Source organism: Callospermophilus lateralis, unplaced genomic scaffold, assembly GCF_048772815.1.
Source record: "Callospermophilus lateralis isolate mCalLat2 unplaced genomic scaffold, mCalLat2.hap1 Scaffold_44, whole genome shotgun sequence".
Taxonomy (NCBI): Eukaryota; Metazoa; Chordata; class Mammalia; order Rodentia; family Sciuridae; genus Callospermophilus; species Callospermophilus lateralis.
Window position 1 is genome coordinate 1,377,733 of NW_027514389.1, and position 14,574 is coordinate 1,392,306.

Genomic DNA, 14,574 nt, shown 5'->3' on the forward strand with positions numbered 1-14,574 from the left:
GTCTGGACTGAACTTTTTATTCTGGTAAAAAAATTTTTAAGTTCCCATTTCTGTGTATTCTTAAAGGCCTATTAAGTTTTTCTATTTCTTCCTGAGTCACTTTTGAAAGTATTGTGCTACGAGAAAGATTTCCCAGGGAAATCTCATCTCAATTACCTATGTGGTGGCACAATACTGTTCATAATATTTCCTTAAAGTGTTATTAATTTTTAACATTGATGATGATATCTTCTCTACCAATTTTAGATTTTTTTCTTTTTAAATTTTTATCAAATTTTTTAAAAAATTTCTTCAATAAATATCTTTATTAATTTGCTTTTTACAATGTTTTCTTTCTCACTTAATGAATCCTACTATGATCTTAATCTTTTTCTTCTGCCTGGTTTTGGGTTGAATTTGCTCCTTCTGATTTTTTTAAGATGAAAATTTGTGAATGTCCTTCTTTTTTTATATAGGTATTTACTACTTTAAGTTTCTATTTTAAGCCATGTTTTCAATGCATCCTATGGATATTTTTATTTGTGTTTAAATTTTTTTTCTGATTGAGTTATTCTTCAAAATATTTACTGTGTGTTTTTTCAAGAATGTGTATTTTATTCTTGGTGGAATGTTCTAGGTGTGTCAGATAAGTTATTTATGGGTATAAAAACTATATCCTTGCTGCTTTCCTCATTACTTTTTCAATTATTAAGAGGGTAATACTGAAATTTGCAAATAATTTTTGATTTCCTATTGCTGCCTTTAGTTCTTTCATATTGATTTTTCTCCTTTGTGTTTATCACATTGAGTAGTTTCTGTTGATCTATTATCAAGTTCATGATCCTGTCAATTTGCTGTTAAGCTCATCTGGCATAATTTTCATTTTGGTTATTTTCATTTTCAATTCTAGAAATTCCATTTGCATTCTTCTTATTTTTATTTCTTTTCACAAAATTCATATTCATATTACTGTTGCAATCAAGTATTTTTAATACTTAGAATATTATTTTTTTCTTTCTTAGACCATATTTATTATGACTGCTTTGAAATCATCTACATTCAACCTCATGTCCCACTCTTGGTACATTGACTGATTTTATTCTTCTGAGGATAGGTCACACTTCTCTGATGTTTTATACTCTTGTAACTTTTTTTATGTTGGGGAGTATCTAAGATTGAACTCAGAAGCACTCAACCACTGAGCTACATCCCCATCCCTATTTTGTATTTTATTTAGAGACAGGGTCTCCCTGAGTTGCTTACTGCCTTACCCTTGCCGAGGCTGACTTTGAACTCGTGATCCTTGTGCCTCAGCCTCCCAAGCCAGAATGACTACAGACATGGGCCACTGCACCTGGCACTCTTGTAACTTTCTATTGACAAGTAAACCTATAGATATAGAAACTCTAGATTCTGATTTGGTTTTCAAAATTTTTAAAGTTGACATATTTGATTTACAGATTCTTTCATACTGAGACATATAGCTAGTGATGTCTCTACTCAGTATATATGATTTTGGTCTCATTTTTCTTTTTTCCTGGGTTTCTAGGAGTTGTTCCCTTGTCTGCGTATCCTAATAGTTAAATAATGATTGGGCACAGCAATGAACTTCAGATTGTATAGCTTATACCTGGAATGTATTAAAGATTGTATGAGTTAAGGAATGCATGTAACGTTCAGACAGTGTTCATATGTGCCTCAGGTTGTACTTTGTACTGCTACTCTTTGGGTTTTCCTGGTGCTTGCCTGTAATTTTTATTCTCATCCAGTGTTGTGAAGAGCTTATTTAGCCCTCTATGAATCATTAAATGGTTCTCTTTTAAATATCTGGATTCTCTACCACCTACCTAAGTCAGAACCCCTACTTGTTACCTGCCAATTTTACTGCTTTTATTAAATACTGGTGTGGAGTTTTGTTCTTTGTTCCAAGTCAGTTCATCCCACTTAGTAATAAACCTTTTGATTTAGAGTCAACCCCACCCTGACAAATTTGTGTTGCTAAGGAAAAATAAAACTAGATACTGGCTGAAGGTTGTATATAGACAGAATTTGTTTAGATTTCACTGCCGGAGGAGATAGAGACTTGAGAAGTGGGCTCAATCACACTGAAACAAAATGCAGGAGATATTTTAAATACTTGGGTACACTAAAGAAAAGGGACTGCATGATTTGGACATCTTAGTTTGTTAATTGGTAGTTCTACAGGGAAGAAACAAACTTTTTATATATTAATGACAATAGGTAGTTGTGTAATTTGGGATAAGGCACCCATCAGTGTTAGGATTTTACCCTTCCACAGGGTCTGGACAATCAGATGACAAGAGCCCTCTTTCTACATTTTGCATTTCCAAGGACAGCTCTCAGGTCCTTGAAGAGACATTTCTGGATGGGATAAGATTTACATCTCAGAGGAACAGAGTAAAGGTTTATAATTGAAAGCTTTCTCAGGCAGGCATTTTAAGGACTTAGGTTCATCATAGGAACCACACAAGAGACCATACTAGAGTTTGGTCAACATTCAGTGGATAGTCATTTTGTGCAAAGAAGTTCTGCATTTCCTCAGTGTCACGTAAGCTGTGTATGGAGGGGTGGGAGCAGATACACACAAAAAATATAGAATCTTTTCTTATCCAGTATTCTAGGAGATTGTATGTGTGTGTGTGTGTGTGTGTGTGTGTGTGTGTTTGTGTGTGTGTGTGTGTTAATGCAACTCAATTTGTTGCTTGCCTTTGTTCAATTTTCAGAGTCCTAAAATGGTTATTTTTGACAATTTGTTGAAGTTTTACTCTTGATTTTTGGTGAAGAAGATGTGCCAGCTTTTATACTCCATCACAGTCAAAAACCCTACCCAGTTGCTTTCAATATTGAATGAAAAAGGTTCTGAGGGAGAAAATATTGTGACTAAGTATCAATCTGGTGTGCTAAAAAGAGTATGGACTAAGGCTCAGATTGTTCTTACCCTGAGAAAGTGACTGATAAACCTGCAGCCTTGAGAAAATGACAGTCTGTTAACCAGCTGTATTTTTGCCTTGTATAAAGAGAGATATTATAGGTAACAGAAATGTTTGTTGAAATATTAATTAGAGAATTAAAATTTCAAATTATAATCTGTGAAACATTTTACAAATTTGACTGTGTTGACTTTAATCTATGTTTAAGTCAATTGAAATCTAGAAATTCATGCAGAAGTATTTACCTTGTTTGCTGTGTTGTTATTTGCCTAATTTTAATTCTACCATTCACCATATTTTATAGCATTTCAGAATTTTATGACAACAAATGTATGTATTATTAGTTTTATTTTTTTCTTCCATTCTGCATATTATGAATTATTTGCTATTTTTCTTTGTTTCACAAACTAAATATCCTTGTTAGACTTTGGGCCCACTTTCCATCTGGGAAATAAATACAAATCTATTTTAGGATTGTAGAATGTTTCATTTCATACCCTGAAGAAAAATAGGACTTAAGGGAAATTTTCACTCAAGTGTTACAGCAACTAAAGAGCAATGGCTGAATATAAATTACATTATAAATTTCCTTCAAATATTTTCTACCTGCCATACTTAGATTTTATAAAAGTAGTCATTGTTCTTTGTGACTTAACTTCCTCCTCTGTACAGTTACAGTAATGATCATGTTAAAGGTAGTAAGTTTTAGAAAAGAGAAAAATTGGTGGAATCCATCAAGTTGTGAAACTCCATATCCTAGGGGAATTCAAATATGTATTTTGTTTTCTCTTAAAGCCTTATGGAATACTATATGTGTAAAGTTAATGATTATAAAATAATAAATATGAAAACTAACAATCACATATGCAAATGTATTTTATCAGATACACATTTAAAGGAGGATAAAAATGCTTTAACAGATGTTTGCTAATACTTGTACACATATTTAATTTCCAATGAATTAAAGGTAAAACTCACAATTATTGTGTATGATTTTTCTCAGATCTTCTGAAGACAGGTGTCTTGGCCATAACACTTTTTAAAAATAGATAACATGCAAACCTGAAAGGGAATAGCAGATATAGTGTGAATTTAATGTGCATTTAAACATAGTATTTAACCCTAGAAATAGAAAATCAACATTTATTGTTATTACTGCACACTATTTCTCCACTTATTTCTGAGATATCATATTTTTAACTTCTCAATAGTTTGGCCTCAGAGATACCTAAGATGTTCTCAAATAAAAGCCATCCCTACTGTTGTAGTCTCAATGAGTCCTACAGAACTTACACTGTAGAAACTTAGTCTCAAAGCAAAAATGTTCAGAGGTGGGATTTTTAAGAGGTGATTAGATTATGAAGGCAGGGCTCATGTGGACCATTGTCATCAAGAGCCTGGATTTGTTATAGAATAGAGTTTGACCCTCTCTCATACACTCCTTTTCATATGCTGTCTTGCTGTGTGAGGTCTTCCTGGAAAGAATGGCTTCATCAAGTACAGCCCCTGGATCTTCTCAGCCTCCAGGACTATGAGTCAGATAAACTATTTATAAATGACCCAGTCAGTGGTATTCATTATAGTAGCAGATAATGGAGTAGACACTGCCTGATTCCCAGCAGTTTTTTTGTTTTGTTTTTCCTTTTGTTTAACAAAAACAACAACAACAAAAAGATAAAGATCTCTTTCTTTCTAGTCACTGATTATTCTGAACAAATTCAGTGCAAAGGAAGGGAGTGGCCTAGGCAGAATGTGTGGTAGGACCAAAGAAAAGGGCAAACAGATCCATGATTGTGCAGAAAACATTCTATTGAGAACTTATTGAGAACCATGGTAAAGGGCCACAGCAAGACCAGGAGATCCCTGTGACTCAGTTTAGAATGAGGAGCCTTCCTAATAGGACAGCAGAGAAATCAATCTCTGCTGGAATTGACCTGGCTCATGCCATACTCATACCTCGGATGTCGGGTGCATTCCCCATCCTTACCACACCAGCGGGGGATGGGAAAGCCCCACATGGCATCTGTTGGTTTCATTTATTTATAGTTTACAGGGAAACTATGTAGGGGAACCGATCAGGGTTACTCAGGGGCAGTCATGGTGGTTATGACTCAAAATAGCTATAGTCAGGTCAAGGTGAATCCTTACAGTATATCATTAAAATTCTTCACAGATTTGACAGTTATTTCTTAGGCTTTTAGGAACAACTTATTAGATTGGCCACCCTTCAGATTTTCTTCACAAATTTTTAAGTTGTTTTGGCTTCCATAAATTGCCATATGTTTCTAGACCCTCTCCAAACATAAATTCAATTGTGATAAAAACATATACAGCTTAATTTTCACTGAAGCCCTTAATTAGTGCAAGGAAAACAAAACCAAAACAAAACCTCCTTTCTCGGGCCCTTGTGGTCACATTTGGCCTGTTACAAGAGTGTATCCCTTTACATTTGTACACCTGGTTATGCTAAAATGTTGCCATTCTTATCTTGATGAAGGAAAAGTTAATAAGTCACTGCAATAAGTCACATATACATTTATCCTCCAAAAATACTACTTATAATAATAATTTCAAAACTAGTACCACTTTACAGTGTGCTGTCTGTAGTCCTAGTAGTGTTATAGGTAAATAAATTGCTTCAATCATTTTAGAAATAGGCCTTAGATTATTTTGATCTGGATTATAAAACTGTAAAGATATTTCTAATACTGGAAAGACAAGAAGTGATATAAGCCGAGGGAAGAAAAAGCACATTGTCTTGGTGACACTTCTAAATTCTGGTCTATTTTGTTATTTACCTATTTAGGAAGTCATTTAATAGGTGTTTGTTCCCCTCAGTTAATTGAAATTGAAATTCATAAATAGTGGCTAATAATAAGGTTTCTTCACTTTAATAGATTCATTTCTTAGGAACAGTGACATAGAAAGTTTCATGCAAATAAAGAAGAAAGACAAAATCCACCATTATATGTACCATTCTGACAATTGTTTAGGTAATTTGATTTTGTTCTTTTAGCATATTGAGCAGTTATTTTCTGGAATAGGAAACTGTACTACAAAGCTTCTGGGCCCATGAGGCAGGTATTTCGGATTAGAAAACCAGTCTTTCAGCAATACCTGCCAGTTTTATAGCTTATTTCTTCTTTATTGCACTATCATCTTGGGAATTAAATGAGAAGACATAATAATGCAATGAAATGGCACAAATGCCATTCATATTTTGTAAATCCTGTTACATAGCATTCAGTAAAGCCTAACTTCAGAACCTTCTAGAGGTCACATCCAGGCAACCTTAACACTCTACAACACTGTCAAGATCAGCAGAGGGAGGGTGTGGGTCAAAATATCTTTTGTAGTTGACACAAAGCAAAAGCTCTCTAGTGTAAAATCATTTGATCCTATTTTAGGCTGAGCATAATAAAAATCTTCAAAATTTCTAGCTAGGGGGAAAACAATGAATGAATTATTTAAGAAGGGAAGAATTAGAAATATTTAGCCCAATATCAATGTCTATAATTACATGGGGCTTATGTTTTTCTCCAACGCTTTCACAGACTTTAATTCTGCAGCCACGTTGGATGGAAACTTTACCAATGAGACAACTCACTTTTAACTTCTCATTTCAACAAATTGCACAAGCTTCAGTGTTTTTTTTTTAATAATGTATATTTATTTAACCATGCCAACAAAGACACCAAGAAGTCATGCTATGTAGCTCAATATTAAAGAAAAGAATAAAAACAAAGCAAATAAATTTCAAATAGCTATCACACATATAACACTGCCCCACACTTCTTGACCTAGAGATTGAGTAGGGATAAACAGCACCCCCACATCATATTGAGTTGCAGTGAAGTAAAATAAGAGTTAATGTACCTAATGATGATTGAGCTTTTAGGAGAAGACTAGATTATTCTGATTGCCTAATTTAAGAGCAGAGTGAAGACATTATTTTTGAAAGATTCCCATAAATTTGGATACTTCAAATGAAATCTCCCTCCCTCTTTGCTACATTTGCTACCAGTGTCATCCTGTTTGTCCATCAGAGGACAATGTTTTAACTTTATCCTAGTTTTCTCTTAGATTCAGCTGATTCTTTCTCCTTGAAACCCTCTTAGCTTTTCAGTAAAATTCTCTCTGTCATCCACGTCTACTGACAATCTCAGTCCTCCCACCCTGCTTTATTTTTCCCCAACAGACCCTACATTGTGACACAGGACCTATTTTCTGCCAAATATTCTATATCTATACTCTCTCCTTAAGCAATTTCACCTATTACCAAGATTTAAGTGATAATGATTAACAAATTTGTGTCTCCAAGGCATATTTCTTTTTGTACTTAGAACTAAATTCAAGTTCTCCCTTCAGGTTCTTATGCCCTAGACCATGCCAAGTTTCCCAACATATTTTGAGAGCATTCTTTCTCTCACTGCAGCTATTTTGGCCTTCTTTCTGTTCCTAGAGCAGAATAAAAGGCATTTTGTTATGTTACAACCTTTGTGCTTACTCTCACAAATACATTTCTTGGGAATGATTATTTATTTATTCATTCATCTATTTATTTATTTATTTAGTGGTACTAGGGATTGAACTCAAGGGCACTTAACCACTGGATGACATTATCAGACCTTTTTACTTTTTATTTAGAGACAGGGTCTTGCTAAGTTGCTTAGGGCCTCACCAAGTTGCTGAGGCTGGCTTTGAACTTGTGATCCTTCTACCTCAGCCTCTGTAGTCAATGGGTTCTGGAGTCTTTACAGGGACAATTTAGGCTAGCCTTCATCAATATAAAGATGACTTCTCTGATAAGTCCTTGGCTCCTCCATATTTCCCATCCTGGCATCCTGTTTATTTTCACACAGCTTATATACAAGTATTTACGCGCAAAGTCAAACATACGTAGCATCTAGAATTATGGTAAGGTATTTGTTTTGTCAGACACAAATATTAAGTTACATATAGATTAATATTAACTGTCTTGGTATAATTTTTATTTTGAATTTTCCTCAAAGATTTGTGAGTGAAAAACTTGTTCCCTAGGTAATGTTAGGAGGTGGTATTGTGGACCTCTGGGATGAGGGGCCTTGTGTAAGCTTTTTGGGTGACTAGGGATGTGCCTTGAAGGATTCCCTTGGACTCTGTTCTCTTCCTCTTCTGCTTCCTGGCTACCAGGAGAGAAATTTCCTCTACCATGTGCTCCCTACCACTGAAATCTGCCATACCTGCCAGAGGCCCAGAGCAATGGGTATGCCCATTTTTGGATTGGAACTTCCAAAACTATTTGTTGAAATACCCTTACCCTTTATAAATTTATCATTGTAGACATTTCATTATAGTGATTGAAAGTTGACTAATACATAATATTTCATGTTGTGTTTATTTCTAGTACCTATTTTATAGTAACTATTAAATATATATTTGATGAATAAGTGATTCCATGATAGACTAACAGAAAAGTAGTATGGTCCCTAATAAAAAGGCAGAACAAGAAGTAACTATGTATTTCTTAGAGATGGAAGTATCATGTTTTGCAACATGATGGATTTTATGGTAATTGAGGTAAATACATTAAACTTTTTTAAAGGAAATTTTAAAATACACACGAGAAACTCAATAATGAAATTGTGACTAGAAATGTATATTTGGCAATCATTTACATAAAAATGACAGTTGAAGTACTAAAAGCAGCTGAAATTGGCAAGGGAGGGAAAACAGAATGAATATCATGCTTGGGAAAACTCACAGAGAGGATGAGAGTTTGAGGAAGAGCCAACACATAGACCACAGAGGAAGGAGACAGAATTAGGATTATAATTTTTATCAAAAAGGTAATTACTACCTTCATGAGGTATAGTTTTCTCATATGCCCATAATTTAAGAACTCCAGTCCTGGAATTTTACTACTACTTTTTAAAAGTGTTATTATAAAGTTGGAAGGATTGCTCTTTTTATCTGGTAATTACTCTTAAATCATTAAATTTCCAGGCACTCTATTGATCAGATGTGAATGACACTGGAATCTCTTCTCCTTTAGGGCTTAATATGATTTGTGTTTAATGATGATTTACTCAGGCTAATCAAAGCCAATCCATGAAGGACATATGGCATTTATTTTCAAAAATTATGTAAAAATGAATAGTGTGTTAAAAATTGTTTCCTGAAATAAATCTAACCATCATCAGTAATTGCATAGAAGCATTTAACAAGGAACAACTTGTGGTTAGGAAAGCATTGTGCTGACAAAGAATTAGAAGGTTAAAGTCATGGATTAGGTTAATATAGTCACAGTAATATACTGAATAGAACCTTAATTTGGAGAATAAGAAATATTTTAAAATAAACATATTTAAGATACTCTGTGAAATGAAAGAAGATATAACATTCACAAAATTGGAATGTGTAATTATAGAAAACAACCAAATAATGCCTTTGTAGGTACTAAATGCAGAACCTAATATGTGAGCAAAATAGAAAAGTGAACATATTTAAATAGTTTGTCAATAGCCATAGAAATCTTAACTCAGACTAAACAAGGACACAGACCAAAAAAATGAGGATACCAGCTGCATTTTAATGTTTAGAATTCAGTTTTCATTTGGTATTTCATTGATAATTTCCACCCATTATCTTTCCAAAATATTTTAATCATATTCCCATGCTGTTTCAGAGCCATTATAAATACACTGCCATTTTTAATACTACATTTATATCAACTTTATTTTTTTAATTTTTATTTCTTGTGCCCTTTTAAAAATTTTTTAATTCTAATTTGTTATATATGAATTAGTTAGTAGAATGCATTACAATTCACATTAAAAATTAAAAATATAGAGCACAATTTTTTATATCTCTGGTTGTATGTAAAGTATGCTGACACCAATTCGTGTCTTCATACTTGTTCTTAGGGTAATGATATCCATCTCATTCCCATCACCTTTTTTACCCCCATGTGTCTTTCCTTCTCCTCCCACCCCTTTTCCCTACATAGATTGTCTAATCCTCCCATACTCCTCCTCCCAACTCTTCAATGAATCAGCCTCCCTATCTCAGAAAAAATACTCCACATTTGTATTTTGGGGGGATTGGCTAACTTCACTTAGCATTATATTCTCCAACTCAATTTATTTACCTGCAAATGCCATGACTTTATCCTCTTTTATTCCTGAGTAATATTCCTTTGTGTATATACACCATATTTTCTTTACCCATTCATCTACTGAACAGGATATAGGTTGGTTCCATGATTTAGCTATTGTGAATTGTGCTGCTATAAACATTGATGTGGCTGTGTCCTTTGGGTATAGACTGGGATATGTGGGTCAAATAGTGGTTCCATTTCCAGTTTTCCAAGGAATCTCCATACTGCTTTCCATGTTTGCATTTGCACCAGCAATATATGAGTATGCCTTTTTCCTCACATCCTTTGCAACGCTTATTGTTGTTTGTATTCTTCATAGTTGCCATTCTAAGTGGAGTGAGATGAAATGTTAGTATAGTTTGGATTTGCATTTCTCCAGTTGCTAGAGATGTTGAACATTTTTTCATACATTTGTTGATTAATTGTATCTCTTCTTCTGAGAAGTATCTGTTCGGTTCCTTGGCCCAATTATTTATTGGGTTATTTGGGGGTTTTTGGTGTTAAAATTTTGAGTTCTTTATATGTCCTAGAGATTAGTGCTTTATCTGATGTGCGTGTGGTAAAAATTTGCTCACAAAATGTAGGTTCTCTATGCACCTCACTGATTGTTTCTTTTGCCAAGAAGAATCTTTTTAGTTTGAATCCATCCCATTTATTGATTCTTGATTTTAATTCTTGCGCTATTGCAGTCTTATTAAGGAAGTTGGGGCCTCATCTGGCATGATAGAGATTAGGGCCTACTTTTTCTTCTGTTAGATGCAGGGTCTCTGGTTTTATTCCTAGGTTCTTGATCCACTTTGAGTTGAGTTTTGTGCATGGTGAGAGAGAGGGGTTTAATTTCATTTTGTTGCATATGAATTTCCATTTTTCCCAGCACCATTTGTTGAAGAGGCTATCTTTTCTCCAACACATGTAAGATAATCATAATTTTGTGGGCTAGTTTCTGTGTCTTCTATTCTGTACCATTGATCTACCAGTCTGAATTGGTGCCAATACCATGCTGTTTTTGTTACTGTTGCTCTGTAGTATACTTTAAGGTCTGGAATAGTGATGCCACCTGCTTCACTCTTCCTGTCAAGAATTGTTTCAGCTATTCTGGGTCTCTTATTTTTTCCAGATGAATTTCATGATTGGTTTTTCTCTTTCTATGAAGAATGCCATTGGGATTTTGATTGGGATTGCATTGAATCTGTATAGTGCTTTTGGTAGTATGGTCATTTTGATAATATTAATTCTGTCCTATCCAAGAGCAAGGTAGATATTTCTATCATCTAAAGTCTTCTTTGATTTTCTTTCTTTGGAGTTCTGTAATTTTCATTTTATGGATCTTTCACCTCTTTTGTTGACTCCCAAGTATTTTATTTTTTAAGACTATTGTAAATGCGGTAGTTTTCTTCATTTCCCTTTCTGAAGATTTTTCACTGATGTACAGAAATGCCTTTGATTTAAAGGTGTTGGTTTTATATCCTGCTACATTGCTAAATTCATTTACTAGTTCCAGAAGTTTTCTAATGGAACTTTTTGAGTATTCTAGGTACAAAATCATATCATCAGCAAATAGTGCTAATTTGAGTTCTTCTTTTCATATGTGAATCCTTTAATTTCTTTCATCTAATTGCTCTAGCCAGTGTTTCAGGAACTATTTAAATAGAAGTGGTGAAAGATGGCATCCCTGTCTTGTTCCAGGTTTTAGAGGAATGCCTTCAATTTTTTTCCATTTAGAATGATGTTGGCCTGGGGCTTAGCATAGATAGCCTTTACAATGCTGAGATATGTTATGTGATACCTAGTTTTTCTAGTGTTTTGAACATGAAAGTGTGCTGTATTTTATCAAATGCTTTTTCTGAATCTATTGAGATGGTTCTTATCTTTAAGTCTATTGATGTGATGAATTACATTTATTGATTTCTGTATATTGAGCCAATCTTGCATCTATAGGATGAACCCCACTTGATTGTTTGCACTACCTTTTTGATATGCTTTTGTATTTGATTTGCCAGAATTTTATTGAGAAATTTTGTGTGTATGTTCATTAGTAATATTGGTCTGAAATTTGCTTTCTTTGATGTGTCTTTGTTTGGTTTTAGAATCAGGATGATATTGGCTTCATACAATGAGTTTGGAAGTGCTTCCTCTTTTTCTATTTTATGAAATACTTTGAACAGTATAGGTATTAGTTCTTCTTTATAAGTCTTGTATAACCAGCTGTGTATCCATCTGGTCCTGGGATTTTCTTGGTTGATAGGCTTCTGATGGCATCTTCTATTTAGTTGAATCTATTTAAATTGTGTATATCAACTTGATTCAATTTGGGTAGATCATATGACTCTAGAAATTTGTTGATGCCTTTGATATTATCTATTTTCTTGGAGTACAAGTTTTCAAAATAATTTCTAATTGTCTTCAGTATTTCTGTAGTGATTGTTATGATATTTCAATTTTTATCATGTATGTTAGAAATTTGGGTTTTCTCTCTCCTTCTCTTTGTTCTCATGGTTAAGGCTTTTGAATTTTACTTATTTTTTCAAAGGACCAATTTTTTGTTTTTTCAATTTTTTCAGTTGTTTCTTTTGTTTCAACTTCATAGATTTTAATTATTTCCTGTTTTCTACTCATTTTGTTGTTGATTTGTTCTTCTTTTTCTAGGGCTTTGAGATGTAATGTTAGGTCATGTATTTGACTTTTTCTTCTTTTAAGGAATGAACTCCATGCAATGAACTTGCCTCTTAGTATTGTCTTCATAGTGTCCCCAAATTTTGATCTGTTGTATCAGTGTTCTCATTTACCTCTAGATTTTTTAAATACCTCCTTGATGTCTTTTGCACCTCATTGTTCATTCAGTAGCATATTATTTAGGCTCCAGGTATTGGAGTGTTTTTTAAATTTTTATTATTGATTTTTAATTTCATTCCATTATATCTCATAGAATGCAGGGTAGTATCTCTACTTTTTAAAAATATTTGCTTAGAGTTGCTTTGTGGCATAGTATATGGTCTATTTTAGAGAAGGATCCATGTGCTGCTGAGAAGAAAGTGTATTCTCTCTTTGAAGGATGAAATATTATATATAAGGATGAAATATTATATATATATATAATTATTATATATAAATATTATATATAAGGATGAAATATTGTATATATAAATATTATATATAATTAAATCTAAGCTATTAATTGTATTCCTGAGTTCTATAGTTTCTTTATTCAGCTTTAGTTTGGGAGATCTATCCAGTGGTGAAAGAGGTGTGGTAAAGTCACCTAAAATTTTTGTGTTGTGATCAATTTGACTCTAGAACTTAAGAAGAGTTTGTTTGATGAACATAGCTGCACCATTTTTTGTGGCATATATATTTATAATTGTTATGTCTTCTTGGTGTATGGTTCCCTTGAGCAGTGTATTTCTGTAGTGATTGTTGTGATACTTCCATTTTCATCATGTATGTTAGAAGTCTGAGTTTTCTCTCTCCTTTGTTCTCATGTGAAATGTCCTTCTTTATTCTTTTTGATTAACTTTAGCTTAAAGTCTGCTTTATTTGATACAAGTATGGAAATTCCTGCATGCTTCTGCAGTCCATGTGAGTGGTATGATTTCACCTTCAGTCTGTGTATGTCTTTTCCTATGAGAAGCATCTCTTGGAGGCAGAACATTTTTTAGTCTATTTTTTTTAATTCAATCAGCTAACCTATGTTTTTTGATTGGTGAGTTTAGGCCATTAACATTCAGAGTTATTATTGAGACATGATTTGTATTCCCAGCCATTTTTGTTTGTTTTTATTATTTAACTTGACTTGGTATCTCCTTTGTTTAGTTTTTCCTTTAGTGAAATACCTCCCTCTAGTGATTTTCATTGTTGTTTTTCATCTCCTCTTCATAGAATATTTTGCCAAGGACGTTCTATAGTACAGATTTTCTAACTGTAAATTCTTTTAACTTTTGTTTATCAAGTAAGGTTTTTATTTCATCATTAAATCTGAAGCTTAATTTTGCTGGATATAAGATTCTTGGTTGACATCTATTTTTTTTTCAGAGCTTGATATGTGTTGTTCCAGGATTTTCTACCTTTCAGGGTCTGGATTGAACAATCTGCACATAACCTAATTGGTTTCCCTCTAAATGTAATCTGATTCCTTTCCCTGATGACTTTTAATATTTTCTCCTTATTCTGTATGTTAGGCATTTTCATTATAATGTGCCTTGGTGTGGATCTGTTGTTATTTTATACATTTTATCTCCCATAAACCTCTTGAATTGGTTTTCCAATTCATTCTTTATGGTTGAAAATTTTTCTGATATTATTTCTAAGAATAAATTGTTCATTCCTTTGATTTGGAGCTCTATTCCTTCCTCTATCCTAATAACTCTTAAATTTGGTCTTTTTATGCTGTCCCATATTTATTGAATGTTCTGCTCATGATTTCACTGTGTGGTCTGTAATCTTTTCAAGATTATATGTTTTGTCTTCATTTTTGAAGGTCCTGTCTTCCAAGTGGTCTAATCTGTTGGT